Source organism: Lineus longissimus, chromosome 2 (assembly GCF_910592395.1).
Source record: "Lineus longissimus chromosome 2, tnLinLong1.2, whole genome shotgun sequence".
Lineage (NCBI taxonomy): Eukaryota > Metazoa > Nemertea > Pilidiophora > Heteronemertea > Lineidae > Lineus > Lineus longissimus.
Genome location: NC_088309.1, coordinates 16,634,022 through 16,649,703, shown reverse-complemented (window position 1 = coordinate 16,649,703; position 15,682 = coordinate 16,634,022).

The window sequence follows — 15,682 nt, the reverse complement described above, 5'->3', positions numbered from 1 at the left end:
ACAAGACATAGAACTTACATAACGTTAAACCCTCATGTCAAAATAAAGATGACACACCGTTCTTAAAGCACAAATAAGTTGAACTTTACGGCAATCCGCAAAGCAACGTCTTGATGACTCCAAAATAGCGTGGGGAGTGAAAAACACGAGAAGAAAAATAAGACGCTACTGTAAAGTCGCCCAGGAGCGGTCCAGACCAAAGACGTCCAGGAACCGTCCAGACCAAAACGACACGACAAGAGGTGCCATGACACTAAGTGGTGATGATATCGTCAGTTCTATTTATCTCCCAATTGCAATTAGGAGGAGTCAGAGGTGCCATGACACTAAGTGGTGATGATATCGTCAGTTCTATTTATCTCCCAATTGCAATTAGGAGTCAGAGGTGCCATGACACTAAGTGGTGATGATATCGTCAGTTCTATTTATCTCCCAATTGCAATTAGGAGCAGTCCGAGGTGCCATGACACTAAGTGGTGATGATATCATCAGTTTAATTGTACTGTTCTATTTATCTCCTAATTGCATCACCACACTGTCGCCATTTCTATCACCACTATCACCATACTCTTGTCATGGTCCCTTTATTGTGGGCAACATTTCAGGCAATGTATTTTATACCAGGCGGCCGCGGGTCCATACACAAGAAAGGATAGAGGGGGAAGACAAATCCAGGAAGACACGGTAGGTGTGCAGAATGGTGCAAATGTCAGACTGAGTTACATTCGGGGGTTACATCCAACACCAAGTTGTATAGCACACATGCAATTTTGAGACATACTGACTGAGAAAAAAGAGTTAACAAAAAATAGTATTGGGGATTATTTCAGTGTCCCCATATTATTGCAAATTTGCATGCCCTATTAGAGCTACAGACGGTCACAATCAATAATTATGCAATATAGATGTCTACATACATCGTTACTATTGATTATTAAGTTTATTATAGTAAGATTTCAAAAGGCCAACAGACCATGACGTCTTAATGATGATGATGATGATGATGATAAAATAATGAGAATAATACATCTATAAAATGATATTAATTACCAATAACACATAAATGAAGCTGATAGTGATGGGCAAGTTCTGACACAATACCTACAACCCTTTCATTTCGCTCAATGGACTGATCCAAATTCCGACGACGCTCTCTGCTTTGCACTGCCAATATTATTTCACATGTCATGATATTAGACATAGGCTACGAAAGAATTTGGTCCTGCAATGGATGACCAATAAAAAGGTAAAAAAAATATTAATTCATGATATATAAGCGATAGTTAACCATAGCGAAACGACCGAACATGTAGCGAAACGACCGAACTATGTAGCGAACTGGCATGTAGCGAACTGGCATGTAGCGAAATGGTCGGATACCATGGATACATACCATCAGATTTCTTGTTTTGTTGTGGAATGCACTATTCTCCCAATTATTTCTTGTGGTTTTCATCAAGTGTGGAGGATCATAAATGAAGTAAATCTTCTGAGAAGGATCATATGGGTTTGTTGTGTGGTAAGTTGGTGCGTCATTTCCATGTAGGCGGTAAAATCTTCTATTTGGAGATACTCCATCTGATATAAATGCTCTGACGTAGAATCCAACACTTTCCAGTCGACCAACAGCCTCCCATACTACCCAGTACAACTGATGGCTGCTGAAACCAGTACAGGGGAAATGAGCAAATGTCTCCTCCATATTGCTGAATAGGCCTCGGACCATGAAGGCTATAACATGTGTAGCCACAGTAGGAGTATCATCCCTTTCATCACACTGCCGTACCAACTGTGCTATCTCATCATTAATGTCACCAAGGTCGCAGAATCCTAGCAGTTCGTCAGTAGCTGCAGAGTACACTAGTCCCGATTTTATCTTCATTTCATCAAAGAGCAAGCTAACATTAAACTTGAAATCAGGCATGTCTGATAGGTGGTCCTTCACTATCCTTTCTAGCTCATCGTTATTGAAACCGCTTGATGACTTGGTGAAAGAAGTATAATCCCTGATAGTGGTTTCATGTGGTAAACATAGAAATTTACTTCGGTCCATCAATCATCCGGTATGCAGCAGGCGACTTTGAATGGAGTGCTATGCACCACCGTATAAGAGCAGGATGCCATCTCATCTGTTTGCTAGGTTTTCTTGCTGCTAAAAGCTGCTGTTCCCAGAGCAGTTCCATGGGAGAACCAGCCTCAAAACTTTGGAGAACTTGACTGGTATTGTCTTCCATCACTTGCAGTAGGGACTTGTTAAGTGAATCTGCCACCTGCACATCTCCCTTTTTCAACAAGTCTTGAACTTTTTCCTTCAAGCTTTTCACATGCCGTTTCAAATAATGTCTCTCCTTTTGTAAGGCCGTCAGTTTACATTTCATTGCTCCAGATGAGAGCCTATCATTTCTGGTGTGGGAGGAAAGGATGTGGTCACGTGGAGTAAGCCTGGTTCTCTGGGAAAATGCAGCTTGTTTTGCACATAAGATGGGCCTGTATTGGGTGCAGACTGAGCAACGAACAACATTTTGAGGGGCATAAAGTTCACACTTTAAGTGGCAGACTATTGAACTACTGCCTGTATGTTGCCCGTCTTCCTTTGCTTCAAGGGTTCCATCTGGTCGCCGGAATATAGCCAGTCCATTTGGGGAAAGGTCGCGGCACAAGTCAGAAAATCCGCCAAGTCCAGGGCAAGGACGACAGTCACTCAGGAAATTGAGAAGCTTGCTAAGGTCCTCCTTAGAATCTAAGACATGGGCTGAAGAGATATCCAGCACTGGGTCTGTTATCAAATGTCCATATATGTACATTTCCCAAGTCCTGTCACTTTTCATTTTAAAACATTTCTCAGGGAAACCGTTTTCCCCCATTAGCAGAAACAACAATCCAGTCTGTTTTTCCACTAAAGTATATCCGCATTCAGTACCTATGGCTTTGGCTTCATTGATATTCCACAAACTTTCTCCAGGAACGTCAAAACAACGTGGAAGTGTCCACTCCGCCACCATCTTTCCAGTTTCCTCTTGCAAGCTTCACAGATGTATGGGGGATAATTCTCATGATCCATGCACACGTCAAACCCGAGAGCTCTCTCTATAGCGACTTTGAACTTCTCCTTTTGGCAGGGCTGATGCCGGTGATGGCTATTCTTTTGTATGTTTTCTGAGCCACAGAGACGACACACATCATGCAGATTCATCTGAGAAAGAAAAGAAATGAATACAATTAGCCGGTATTTGAATGTGACTATCCTGTCAAGTGTCATCATATTCACATCATCATCATCATCATATCGTGACTGACTGATAGTGATGACATGATGACGGACATGATCATGGAATGGATGGTAGGCATATATCATAGTCATCCTGCCTTTTAAACAGCATGGAGGTACTCCAGATGATAGCAACAACCATAGAAAGTAGCTAGAGAGAGGGGTGTGGCCATACTGCTTTTCCAGAAAACGGTGATCTTCAGAAACAAAATTCTAAATGTTCGCATCAGTGCGCATGCATTTGACAATATGTACACAATCATTCAAACCTTCATCTATTTATTGGTCAAAATCGTTCCTTCCAGAAAGTTTTAGAAACACTTAAATTCTTAATTTGAAAGTAAGTATAGTACAAAACCTAAATCTATTGTGCATCTGGAATCTATCAACCGATTTTTGCGATATTTTTCTCTTTTTTTCGAGAATTCTGTCACAAATTCAAAGAACTCGCGGCCATTACTAAATCAAAAACACCAAAGCGCGAAGCACGAGAATAAAACTTTCGACCATGGGTCGAATGTTATAGAGGGTGCTGCAGTTCGGTTCGCTGTTGGAAGGGATGATCGTACTCAAAGAGCGCTGCCGCGAGGAATGTGTATTGGAGAACAATGGGGCAAACAATGCAAGCCGGGGATTAGTAGGGGATTAATTCTGAGGTAAATTAGGCCCTTCTCTCTCCTTCTTAATAATTCCTCCATGATACCACTGTACATGTAGAATCTTGTTAAAATGAAGAAAAAAAACTAGTTTCATTAATGCTGATTCAGTATTGATCCCGGAGTAACTTACCTGGTAAGTGTGCGGCGTGGCATTGTGGTGACAGTGAACAACAAGATAGCATCAGGGTGGAGGGAGCTGAAGTACATTAGATGTGTGTTAATTCATCCATTTATTTAGAGCTTTCCATTTAGAACTTCACATTTCTGGTTGTGTAAGATATTCTAGGCCCTTCACGGCCATACATCATGTAAACTGGCGCAAATAAATTACAATACTAATACACCATCCTGGTCTTTGAAAAACAGCTCATACTACAGCAGTATTTCTCAAAGCTCAGGATTGGGGTATTTCTCACAAGAGGGTGTTCTGTTTTCAATTCCACTTCAGTTTTGGAATGGAAAGCTAGCAACTGACAAGAGGCATTATAGGCCTAAGCCTAGTACCATTAGTTCAAGGCTTTATGTTATTGTTAATGTTAATTGTATTGATCTCCATCGGCATTAATGCCATTATTCAAAGGTTACCTCCAATTATATCAGCATATTGAGGATTCTGCGAAACCATTCATAGTGCTGGTAATTGTTGAACTGAAAAGAGAACCAAAAGAGTTGTTAGGAGTGCAAATATTGAACAACAAAGGGTTAACAATTTCAAGCTAATTACTCACGGCGGGGGTGCAAGAAACTGAAAGCAACGCAGAGAAGCCAACTGCGCAGGCGCAGATCGCAAATTGAACAGCACGGACAGTTGGGAATTCCCGCTAACAGGCTCTTCCGTCAATTAATTCTACGCCCAACGACCGGCATTTTTGTGATATTTTGCCTGAATTTCAGCCCATAAAAACTTAGTTACCCTTATCATTAGGCTAATCAGAAAGTAAATAAACTTTTGTGAAGTCGGGTAGGTATTTGGACCTCATTCAGGTCGATATTAACGCAGAATTTGCCGATGAATCGAGTCGGGCTGGGTGACCGTTTCGATCGACGCCATTTTTAAATGTTTTGAAAATAATGTCAAGATGTTCCTAGAAAACCTTGCAATTTGTCGGTGTTCTGCTAATATTCATAAAAAGGCATGTTAGTCGACTAAATCTATACGTATTCATGTTTCCTATTGTCTATGCCGAATAGGCGAACGTAGGTGACCGATTTCTTACCTTCCAAAACGATTCCTGGCAGCCGCCATTTTCAACCTCGTTTCCAGTGTAAACCCGCACACATGGCGCCGCGTCAATCCTGTATAGACTTCGGATTTGGACTTTTGCTCCCGAGGTTGATTATATGTTAATATTTCGGCAGGTTATATGGAAATTTTTAGGAATTCCCGGTCATAATGATATGGCTCATGCGGGGATAGCCAATTAGCAACCGCTTCAATAATGAGGGGATTTCACCATGTGTGAAGTGTCGTCTACCCGCTGAATAACATTCTGGATCGGTAAATAATCAATTGCCTTCACAAATACTGCCGAAATATTTGATCAACATCCACAAAATTAACAACAATAAGCAATAAATAACATATTCATTTATTTTAAATGTTTTTTTACGGACATCGAAACTGAAAAACAATGATTTGAAAACTCATCACAACAGTTGATCATGTAAACCTTTCGCCGCCATCGGTGACGTTATCGGGAGCGCCGCTGAACTCCCTGTCTTTGCTGGTGTTGACATAGGCGCCGTGCCTCCCTTGCTGGCATTCTGGAAGTCGCGCTGTAGAAGTCTATGATTAGGCTTTCTCTCGCCATCTTTTGAAGTCCCCTTGATGCAGTCCACAGCCATGTGTCCGTGGGCAAGACAAACCTTGCATAAGCCTCATTGCTTTACTGTCCTCCAACGGTTACTCAGCGATAGCACTTTAAACTTCGGACAGGATTCGACATCATGACTCTCGCTGCAAACTGGACATCGACTTTCTACAACAGCAAATGTTCTGTTCTTCTTCCAAGGTTTCACTTCTTTGTCTGTCCTTTCCCAAGTTTTCTTCTGTTGTTCCACTCCAACAACTGCTTCCTTGACTCTTGTTTTCATATCAACCAATTCCTCAAGCCATGTCTGGATATTAAAGAGACCGTCTTCTTTTTTGCCTTGATGTTGCCATTGTGCGAACAGGAAAAGTTCTGTTTCTGGTATTTTACTTTTCACGATGGTAAACATCATCGCATCGCCTAGTTCTCCCTGCCTCCCAGCTGTTTCCATGAAAGATATTGCTGTGTTGATGCTATTCAGTGACTCCTTTAAGTCATTTATCATGGTTGTTGGTTTCCCGTCAAGACACTTCTTAGTCGCAGCATGTTTTCTTCGTCTGCCATTGTGGTACGGTCGATTGCTGTATTAAAGGCGGCTCTCCATGCCCGGTATTCAGCCATATCTCCTCCAAATTTATCCAGCTGTATTTTCGGCAAGCCTTGTGGTCTATTATACTGCTGAGGGGGGTCTGTGATTGTAAAGCTGTTCCACCATGGTATACTGGCTCCAAGGTCCACCATCCGCAGCTATTGTAGAAACCAGTTCCACATGATATGTATTTCCTGAAGCATTTCTGCAGTGGGTCGCCCCGACATATGGCGATGGCGGATCATCACATCTTCTCCTAGTATAGGGTCTCTGATCTGAGTCTTGACCGGTTGGAGTTATCTGTCGTATCTGTCTGGGTTCATCATGGCTGATATCTTCTTCTGTGTGTCCGCGAGACATCTGGAAGGCTGGCATCAGCGGTTCATCCCATCTAATTGCAGTGAAGGGTCTCTGATCGTGGCTTGCTGGAGTTATCAGTTTGGCCTGGTGATGATTATCTTGGATCCTATCTTCATCGACTGGTCGGTGAGACATCTGGCTCCATCTGTTGTAGTCGTCATCACTTTTACCCTGTTGTCTCAGTTGATAATTATCATCCTTCCCACTTAGAGTAGGTACCGGCAGCCAAAAATTCAAATTCACAGTATGGGTCATTTAGGGGGTTATTTCTTTTGATCTTGGGACCAAAAAGAAGCACAGAAAGTTTCGTGGCAAAATATTGAACGGTTTTTGAGAAACCGGGGTACGGGTACCTCCGGGGGGGCCTCGTTTTGAAAAAAAGTAGGGTTTTTAAGGAAGAATAAATCAAAATTTAAATACATGGAGATCAGTTTATTGTTATTTTCTCATCAATCCTTCCCCATAAAAAACAGATATAAAAGATCAGAGCTGTAGGAGGCTTATTTTTTAAATAATCAGGGTTTAAAAATGGAACTTAGGCAGCTTTCGCGGCAATTTCCGAGCCAAAAATTGATAAAATTGCATTTTTAGACCCTCATAATTTTTTATTAAAGCTTCCAGACACCCCCAAAACACATTTTCCTTGCATAGAGTGGTGGAGACTACTACCCTTTTTTTTTCAAGGGCTCAAACTCAATAATTTTGGAGATATTCTACTCCAAAAACGCTTCCGAGCCAACTTTGGCCAGTGGGACAAACGGCAAAAAAAAGTGAAAAAACACCCATAATGGCCTATTTTCAACATTCCATAGAAAACTTATTTTTCACAGCAAGCGGTTGTTATTTCAGATTCTGAAGGTATTTTACCTCCTTAATCCATTGGAACCATCACTTTTGAGCTACCTCAAATCGTTTTTCTTTTAAGAGTGGGTCAAAAATGTGGAATTTTGGAAAAATGCCAAAATCGGGCAAATTGGCCGCTTTGGCCCATTTCCAACATTCCACAGAATGCTTGTTTTTCACAGCAAGAGGTTGTGATTTGATATTCTGAAGGTATTTGACCTCCTGAAACCATTGGAATCATTCATTTTGAGCTAAATTAAATCATTTTCCCTCTAGGGGTGGGTCAAAAATGTGGAATTTTGAAAAAATGCCAAATCGGGAATATTAAGACAGTTTGGCATATTTTCATGCCGATCCACCGTCGTAGTGCGTATATCCATACTTCTACGCCGATAACAAGGCCCCTGCAAGGCCGTCAGTTACAACATTATTTGTTGTCTCAGAGCATTCCCTTCCATCCCCACAAGTCTGTATCGCGCCAACACTATTATTACACTTGTAAGAGTTGCAAGAGACACGGGCTAAAAGCTATAATTGACCAGGGTTCAATTGTGATAGTGGTTATTGCATTCGCAATTCCAGGCCGCTGACCCGACACAAATGCACTGTGCGTGTTATATAGAAGTAGAGTAACCTGATCATTAAGCGAGGATGGCTATATCAATTCAGGACCTCGTTCAATTACTTTGTTTCGAGCAATTTGATTTATTCGTTTATGAATGTGCACTTGACCACTTTCTCGCCCGTTGATGTCGGCGGTGTAATGAGAAGACTTTAGGATCAATATGAACCGCCGGTTAGTCGGCATGGCATATTTTCAACATTTGGCAAGTGTAGGGGTCTACCAGTAGACACGTTATTTACAGTTTCACTTGATACACCTATGTGTATCTTTCAAGATAGAGCCTGCATAGGGAAGCAAGCTCTATCGGATTTTTGACACTCCAGAGTCTTCCAGTAGAAGTGGTCATTTCGAATTCCCAGTCAATAATAAATTGACGATCAATCGTGTCGATGTAGAGCGAATCAGGCCATCGATAGACGTTCTTTCATGCCCTGCAACGTTCCATAAAGTTCACCACTCCTTTGTCATCTGAACGAACTTGGACAACCTCACCAATGGCACATTCGACACCAGTACCACCATCATCATAGTAGACAGCCACTTGTGTCCCTTGATTATTGAAGGAGAACGTTCCAAGTTTGTCGTCTGCATCCGGATCTGCAGGGGTGGAAGTTGACTTCCCCGTCTGGCGTTCAGCTGAAGAGAAAAAACACCTACTCATTCAGACTGAGAATTAAGTAAACAATGGTAAACAATTAAGGACACATCATCATGACTGACATAGATGGGTACTTTAGTAATTCTACAGTAGCTCAATGTGTATTGTATAAACTCAAGAAAGTTTGAGCAAGAATATCATGTCCATTTGTGTGTTGTGTATGTTTTCCACCTTCATTGTTCCGTCCTAATGATATCAAAAAACAAACCTGAGACGTCATCAACATCATCCTCACTGGAACTCGTCTCTGGAACTGACTCTGAGTCACTGTCGTCAACAGGATCCAAGTCGAACTCGGCGTCACTTTCAAATTCTGTTACCACTTCAGCATCATCAGGTCTGTCAGTCACAGAAGGCAGTGCATCTCGAATGGGTTCTTCGTCATCAGGGTTGTCCGTGTCAGGCAGCGCATCTTGAGTTGCTTCTTCTGCAGAACCTGGAAAGGTAGGAGCATTTCTGGTATTATCCTGAATAATCATTCTTTCTTGGCATCCACTCTCATACTAAGTATATTTGTACAGTGTAATTGTACCTAACTTTTCCTCCATGGGACTTTCAGATTTGAGATGACATTAAAAATACTTACCAATGTTATCTTCTCTTTGCAGTTTCGTTACCGTTACCGTTACCGTCATAGCGGCATCTTGGCCCATAAATGGTCTTTGCCTCTATCATACATAAACATCTGCACTTCTTCATTTAATACGCATGCGGGTTTAACACAGTGGGAAGAAACAAAAAATTTAACTTTTTACACTATTTACAGATTGTCAGTGACCTTCATTTCTTCTTTAGTCGTTCTATATATGAGTCACAATTTGCTAATGTGATACATATATGTGACTGGTAGGGTAAATTTCCAAACCCATTGCAGAACATGCTGTATCAGTTTTTTTAAAGGTAAATAAAATCAACTTCAATAATAAGTGTTGTTCTAATCACTGTCATTCAGGGTTGACGAGATATTCGGGTGCAACTTCACTAAGGTGGAGATTCACGTATGTCATAATTGACAGAAATATCAGAAGAAAAACTCCAAAAATTACCACAAAATAGGGGTGTTTTATTCAAACAAGTAACTTATATAACCAAAAACATAGTTTGTAATATGTAACAAGTTTAAAATTCATGAACATTAACTAGAAAATAACAGAACCGGCACATGCCACAAACTGGTCTACTTGAGAAATTCTTACAATTTGATCAAAGGACATGAACCTCACACTTATTTACAGCAACTGCCACTATTTTCTAACAAGGGGAATGTGACATTAACTCAAGTAAGAAATAAGCCACAAGCAACATTCACTGTGGTCACTAGAGCACATTATCAACTAAAGTTCACGTATGTCATTATTGACCAACTTGTGTTCACGTATGTCACAAACTTGAGGGAAAAGTCACAAACTTTGTCATTATTAAGAACTTCTACTGTCTGAGACAAAGTGGGAACCTGTTTTAGCACAATCCTTTGAAAACCATGAAGAACACAGGTGTTGGCAATAGTTATGACATTACATTTTACATACAATGAACAGGAGAATGCAGTTTTGGTGTTCTCTTCTAAAATACAACGATGCTAGTCTATCATGTCTATTTAGTATTACATGTATGTCCCTAATGATGTTCTTTCTTCAGAATGGCATGTTTCCTCGTTATCTCCTTCATGACATCTTCAGCTACTGACAATACGTGATGACCGGAGAATTGTATGGGCCCATAAAAGATTCGCCAGCCTTCAGCAACAGTCTCTAAATCCTTTGTGATAGGCCAAACAAACCCATTGGCTCCTCTCTGTTCTAGATAGTCCATATCAGCTGACCCATCCTCCTTCATCTTCACCACCTTCCCAATATAGGGTTTGCGCGAATAATAAAATGCAAAGAATAGATCTGGTCTGATGTCCTGAAAAGTAATGAAATTCCAAGTGAAGGAAGGATGTAATCTAGTATAGACATGTCAGGATACAGAAAAACAACTGTTTAATTCTGAGGGAGACAATGTAACTGTAAAGCCGCAAAGGGGGAGGGGATGTTACCCACTCAGCTCAAATTTGATTGTCAGACGTACCACAGTATTATCATCTAGGTGGATCACCGCATCAGTCTTCTGGGGACCACCACTAAGGAGGAGTTGGTCAAGGCCTTCGATACCTGTAAAATAATTTGATACAATGTCAATGCATAACTTTCACTTTTCAATTCATGCATGTGAATTCCAAAAAAAAGGTTCATGAAGGCAGTACTACAGTTCTGGACGTAAAGACAGTGTGTCATACCTAACATTTCGGCATCTAATTCCTCCAGAGCACTTTTATTAAGGCTCATGTCTAGATCTTCCTCATCACCATGACTATGAGACTCCAAGCATTCAATCCCTGAAAGACACCAAAAAAAGAGTAGCGCAAATTTAGCCAATGTGAGATGATTATCACCAGATCAAACAGAGACGTTATTCTTTTTTGTATTGGTGATTTGTCTCTCGGAAATCGAGAACTTTGATAACAAGGCGATTATTCGACAAAAACAGGTTCGACATGTGCAATGTTTACTTATACTACATGTATGTCAAATTGGTGGTCAATTGTTTATGGGTGCTGTTTTAGTCAGAGGTAGCCCTTGATTATGCAGGGATTTTCAAATTAAGGTGACCATGGTCTTTTTATGTGCTCACCACAGCTTTCAATACTTGATGTATATGAAGAGGTGTGCGGAACCTGACATGGCCTTACCAAGGAGCTCCTCACGGTGCTGAACTTCTAGCTTGCCTGTCGACTAAGTGCCTTTTTGGCCGAGACATTGCTACATGTAGGAGGAGCACGCATTTTAAATTTATAGCAGTGATAGTACAGTTGGTTTGAGCCATTTGGAAGCCGACATGTGAAGGCCTATCTGGGTTCTCCTTCTTCTCCGTATAAAAAGGGGCATATTGCTGACTAAGGAACAAGGCATATTGACATTGCCTCATCATCTTTATCGGACCAATTGATATACTTTTATATGCACGCATACATCACGCCATTTCAGGGTCCGAGTCTGTGGACAATTGGTTTGATTAATTTGTCTCTTCGATATTGCTCCTTTATTGCATTAGATTTTCATCGCAATTCAATCTATTCAAGATGTAGCCAATTTGAACCTGTCTGCGCCAAGGATAGATCGACTCACTAGGGATATGCAGTAGAGCACAATGTCATGACCCTTTGTATTGTGAATTCCAACCACCTGCAGGACAGGTCAATTTCTCTCAATAAAATTAATTTTGTTGACTCCTGTAATCTTTACCTTATTGTGGCGGCCACGCGTCTTAGGCAGGTTTCCTCCCTCCTTCGTGATGATAATACCGGAGAGTCAAGTGCTATACACTTGGAGATGAGGAGTAACAGAGATACACGGAGATACCACAGAATTAGTCAAACAACGTCCGGATACCAAATTGAATAATAAGTAATTACAACAACAGCGTTTTCTTTTATAACTTTGTTTCACTCATGATTCCTGATATATTTACACAATGTACACTCTTCATATACCGTCACGCTCGGGTTACAGTGCTCATCTAAAGATACGGCACAACAACAAGGGGGAAACATGAACCCACGGAGAGCGGATACTTCAAGTCTTACCCGCTATCAGGAATTGCATCTACGGTATTAAGTTGGAAAGGTTGGAGAGTCGAGGAACATCTAACATCTAAGAAAGGGGGCGGAGTTCAGACACTTGAGCGTCTTAAATTAACCAAGTTAGACATTATTAAGTAATACACTCATCAGAGTCCGACATCGAGCCTATGTATATTCGTCTATTGTTTCAAATTTGTCAGAGTCGCATTAACATCTGTATGTTTGCCAGAGCCGGACATCTAAATTAATGCGCATCTCTCAGTCTTTTAGGGTACCGTGTTAACATCTATGTTCATCAAAGTCGGGCATCTAAGTTAAAGCACATCTCAAAACGTCAGGGTAGCGTATTAACATCTATGTTCATTAAAGTCGGACATCCAAGTTAAGGCACATCTCAAAACGTCAGGGTAGCGTATTAACATCTATGTTCATTAAAGTCGGACATCCAAGTTAAGGCACATCTCAAAACGTCAGAGTCCCGTATCAACATCTAAATTCGTGTGTAAGTCCGGCCCCGACGTGGAAATTCATCAAAGTCCAGCGTCAGCGTCAAAATCGATCAGAGTCCAAGCACGACGTCAAAATTATTCAGAGTCCAACCTTGCGCTAAACAGCGCGGCGTACAGGAACATTCAAACGAGGGCGGGACCAAGGAAACGACAAGTTGGCATACATAATGATGGATAGAGTCTAAGTCAAATTCGGAATTCGAAAATGTCAAAGTTACCTAGTGCTGCTCATCTTCGTAATATCTCTATAAAGTCAGAATTATCGTATTTAATCACACAGTTTTTCTCGGCTCTCTCCTCGTTTTTCGATGTGTTTTGATATATATTCTCGCATGCCGCAACATTGTATCATTCCGTGACGCAACGTAAGATTCGGATCCGCGACGCAATTGGTCGGGCTAAACGGAGGTGTGTCATGATAGGCTAACGTCACCGACGGTGTGGCGTAGCCCGGCCCATGCGGCAAGTGACGTCATACACCATTGCATTGATCGCAAGTGGAAAACTTGACATGAAAACATGGCTAAGAAAAGATCATATTGTGTATTTAAATGAGAAGAGGGACGGGATTAATTATGGGTATATTAGTAAGATGCCGAGGAATAAGGATTATGACAAGTAAGGTAGAAGTTTTATAGACATATTGGCCAGTATAACGCCTAAGAAATACGGCAGATCACTGAAATTGAAAAGCCGCCGAAAGAAAACATGGCGGGCGCGATAGAAAAGATCGCGATTTTTACCAATTAAATGTATGATTTCTCCTGCGCAAAGGCTTGTCAGCGACATAAGAATTAAGAAACGGGGCAACCAAAACCTACTCAAGGTTGGAGACGATCTGTTCTTAGCCTTACATAAGTTTACAATGAGATAGATGAGTCGAGATGCGAGACTGATTCGCGGTGAAATGGAAGCTGTCCAAAATACACAGCGCGTGTAATGTACTCGAATTTCGCCGATCCCTTATCCATGGACATGATCATAGTCACTGTTCTCCCATCATCTTGCAAACAGGGCCTACAACATAACTCCTTCTTGCGCATGAGGAAGTACGTATGTATCGAGTGAATGACCTGATATGTCAGGATGTTATTCCTCACATTATTAAAAAAAAGACCGTGGTGTTAGTCCCAAACTGGTCATTTCTATTTATTTTGACCTCTGTTCAATCAGGATACCTCTCAATTACAGACAGCATTTTGTGTCCTTGTGCTGTACAACCCAGCCTGGACATACCACAGTTGTCCATGGAGAAGTCTCATCCTCTCTGACACTTCTTTTCTGTAAAGCTACCGATACAACATACTGAACTAGGGATATATTCCGTTGCCTCCTGTAATATTTACATACCATGGCTGATTAGTTCAATCATATTTCATCCAGCTGGCAGCTCTGCATTGGAAATTTTAGTGGTATAACGTGTTCTGTTGACCTTCAAACAGTAGTATAAAGCCGATATTTACTACTTTACACTCTCAGTCCTATGTTATTAGGTCATCTTGCTGAGCGCCAGGCCCTTGGGCCTCTTGTTTTAGTCCATACATTCCTTTCAGATGAATTTTGACCCATCTAGGATCACCACTAAAGTCTTTATTTATTCCATCAGTGTTACACGCATTACAGAGGCAGCTGTCCTTGCTCAAGTTAAAAACTTGGTTCCTCCTACTTAGGAACATATTAAAGGAAGATAATTTGTCTCCTGCGTTCCGGCGTTTTGTAGACATACTGTGTGAAGATAAAAACTCCTCTTTCTCCCCCAAGGCTATCCAAACAGAACATGGAGTACATTTGCCTCCATCATGCAGCTGGGACTTCGGTCCTGGTTTCTTGCTTGGTGGACCCTGGTCCCCTTCCTTTTTGGCTCACCGTAGGGGAGTCTATGTAATACCGCAGTGTCTGTCGTCCGTCGTCGTCGTCGTATCCTATTTCAAAAACAGTGGCACGTTGCTTAACCGCTAGGGCTATGAACTTGAAACTTGGTGCATATAACCCCCTACATCAGATAACCTTTAATGCCGAATTTTGGCCTGATCTGATTCTTTATTCGGCCACCAGGGGGCCATAATGGAAAAAGGAAGAAGTGCAATACACCACATGTCCTACAATTTTTGGATTTGACCTCCTTTTCTAGGTCACAGAGGTCAAATGGCGTAAATTGGTCATTAGAGTGTAACTATGGCACGTTTCTTAACTGCTGAAGCTTTGAACTTGAAAGTTGGTACATGTAACCCCCTACATCAGATAATCTCTGACGCCGAATTTTGGCCTGATCTGATACTTGATTTGGCCACCAGGGGGTCAAAACTGAAAAAGTAGGACGTGCAATATCTCGCTTATTAATGACTTTTTTTCGATGAATTTTTATTGCAGGGACTCCTAGCAATCACACGATATTGATCTTGTTGATGTCATAGACAATTATTGGTTGGATCATAAACTTATATATACTGCCCCGTCTTATTACTTGACATCAATACACATCTAAAAAAAGTCTTCATGCCTGATTGTGTTCACCATATTCACCTCTAAACTAAGCATGATCCTGCCTACTAAAAGATGTATACGGTGAGCACAATGGCCCCTGGCCGTTTCATGTTTATCTACCGAGGCTTGCATTTCTAGACTTCTTCGTTTTCTAGTATACCTCTCATCTCCATTATTTGTCTGATCGGTAGTTGCTTTTAATGACTGGTCATCAGAATTATCCCCTTTGGCTTTAGACACGTTCACAATGAAAA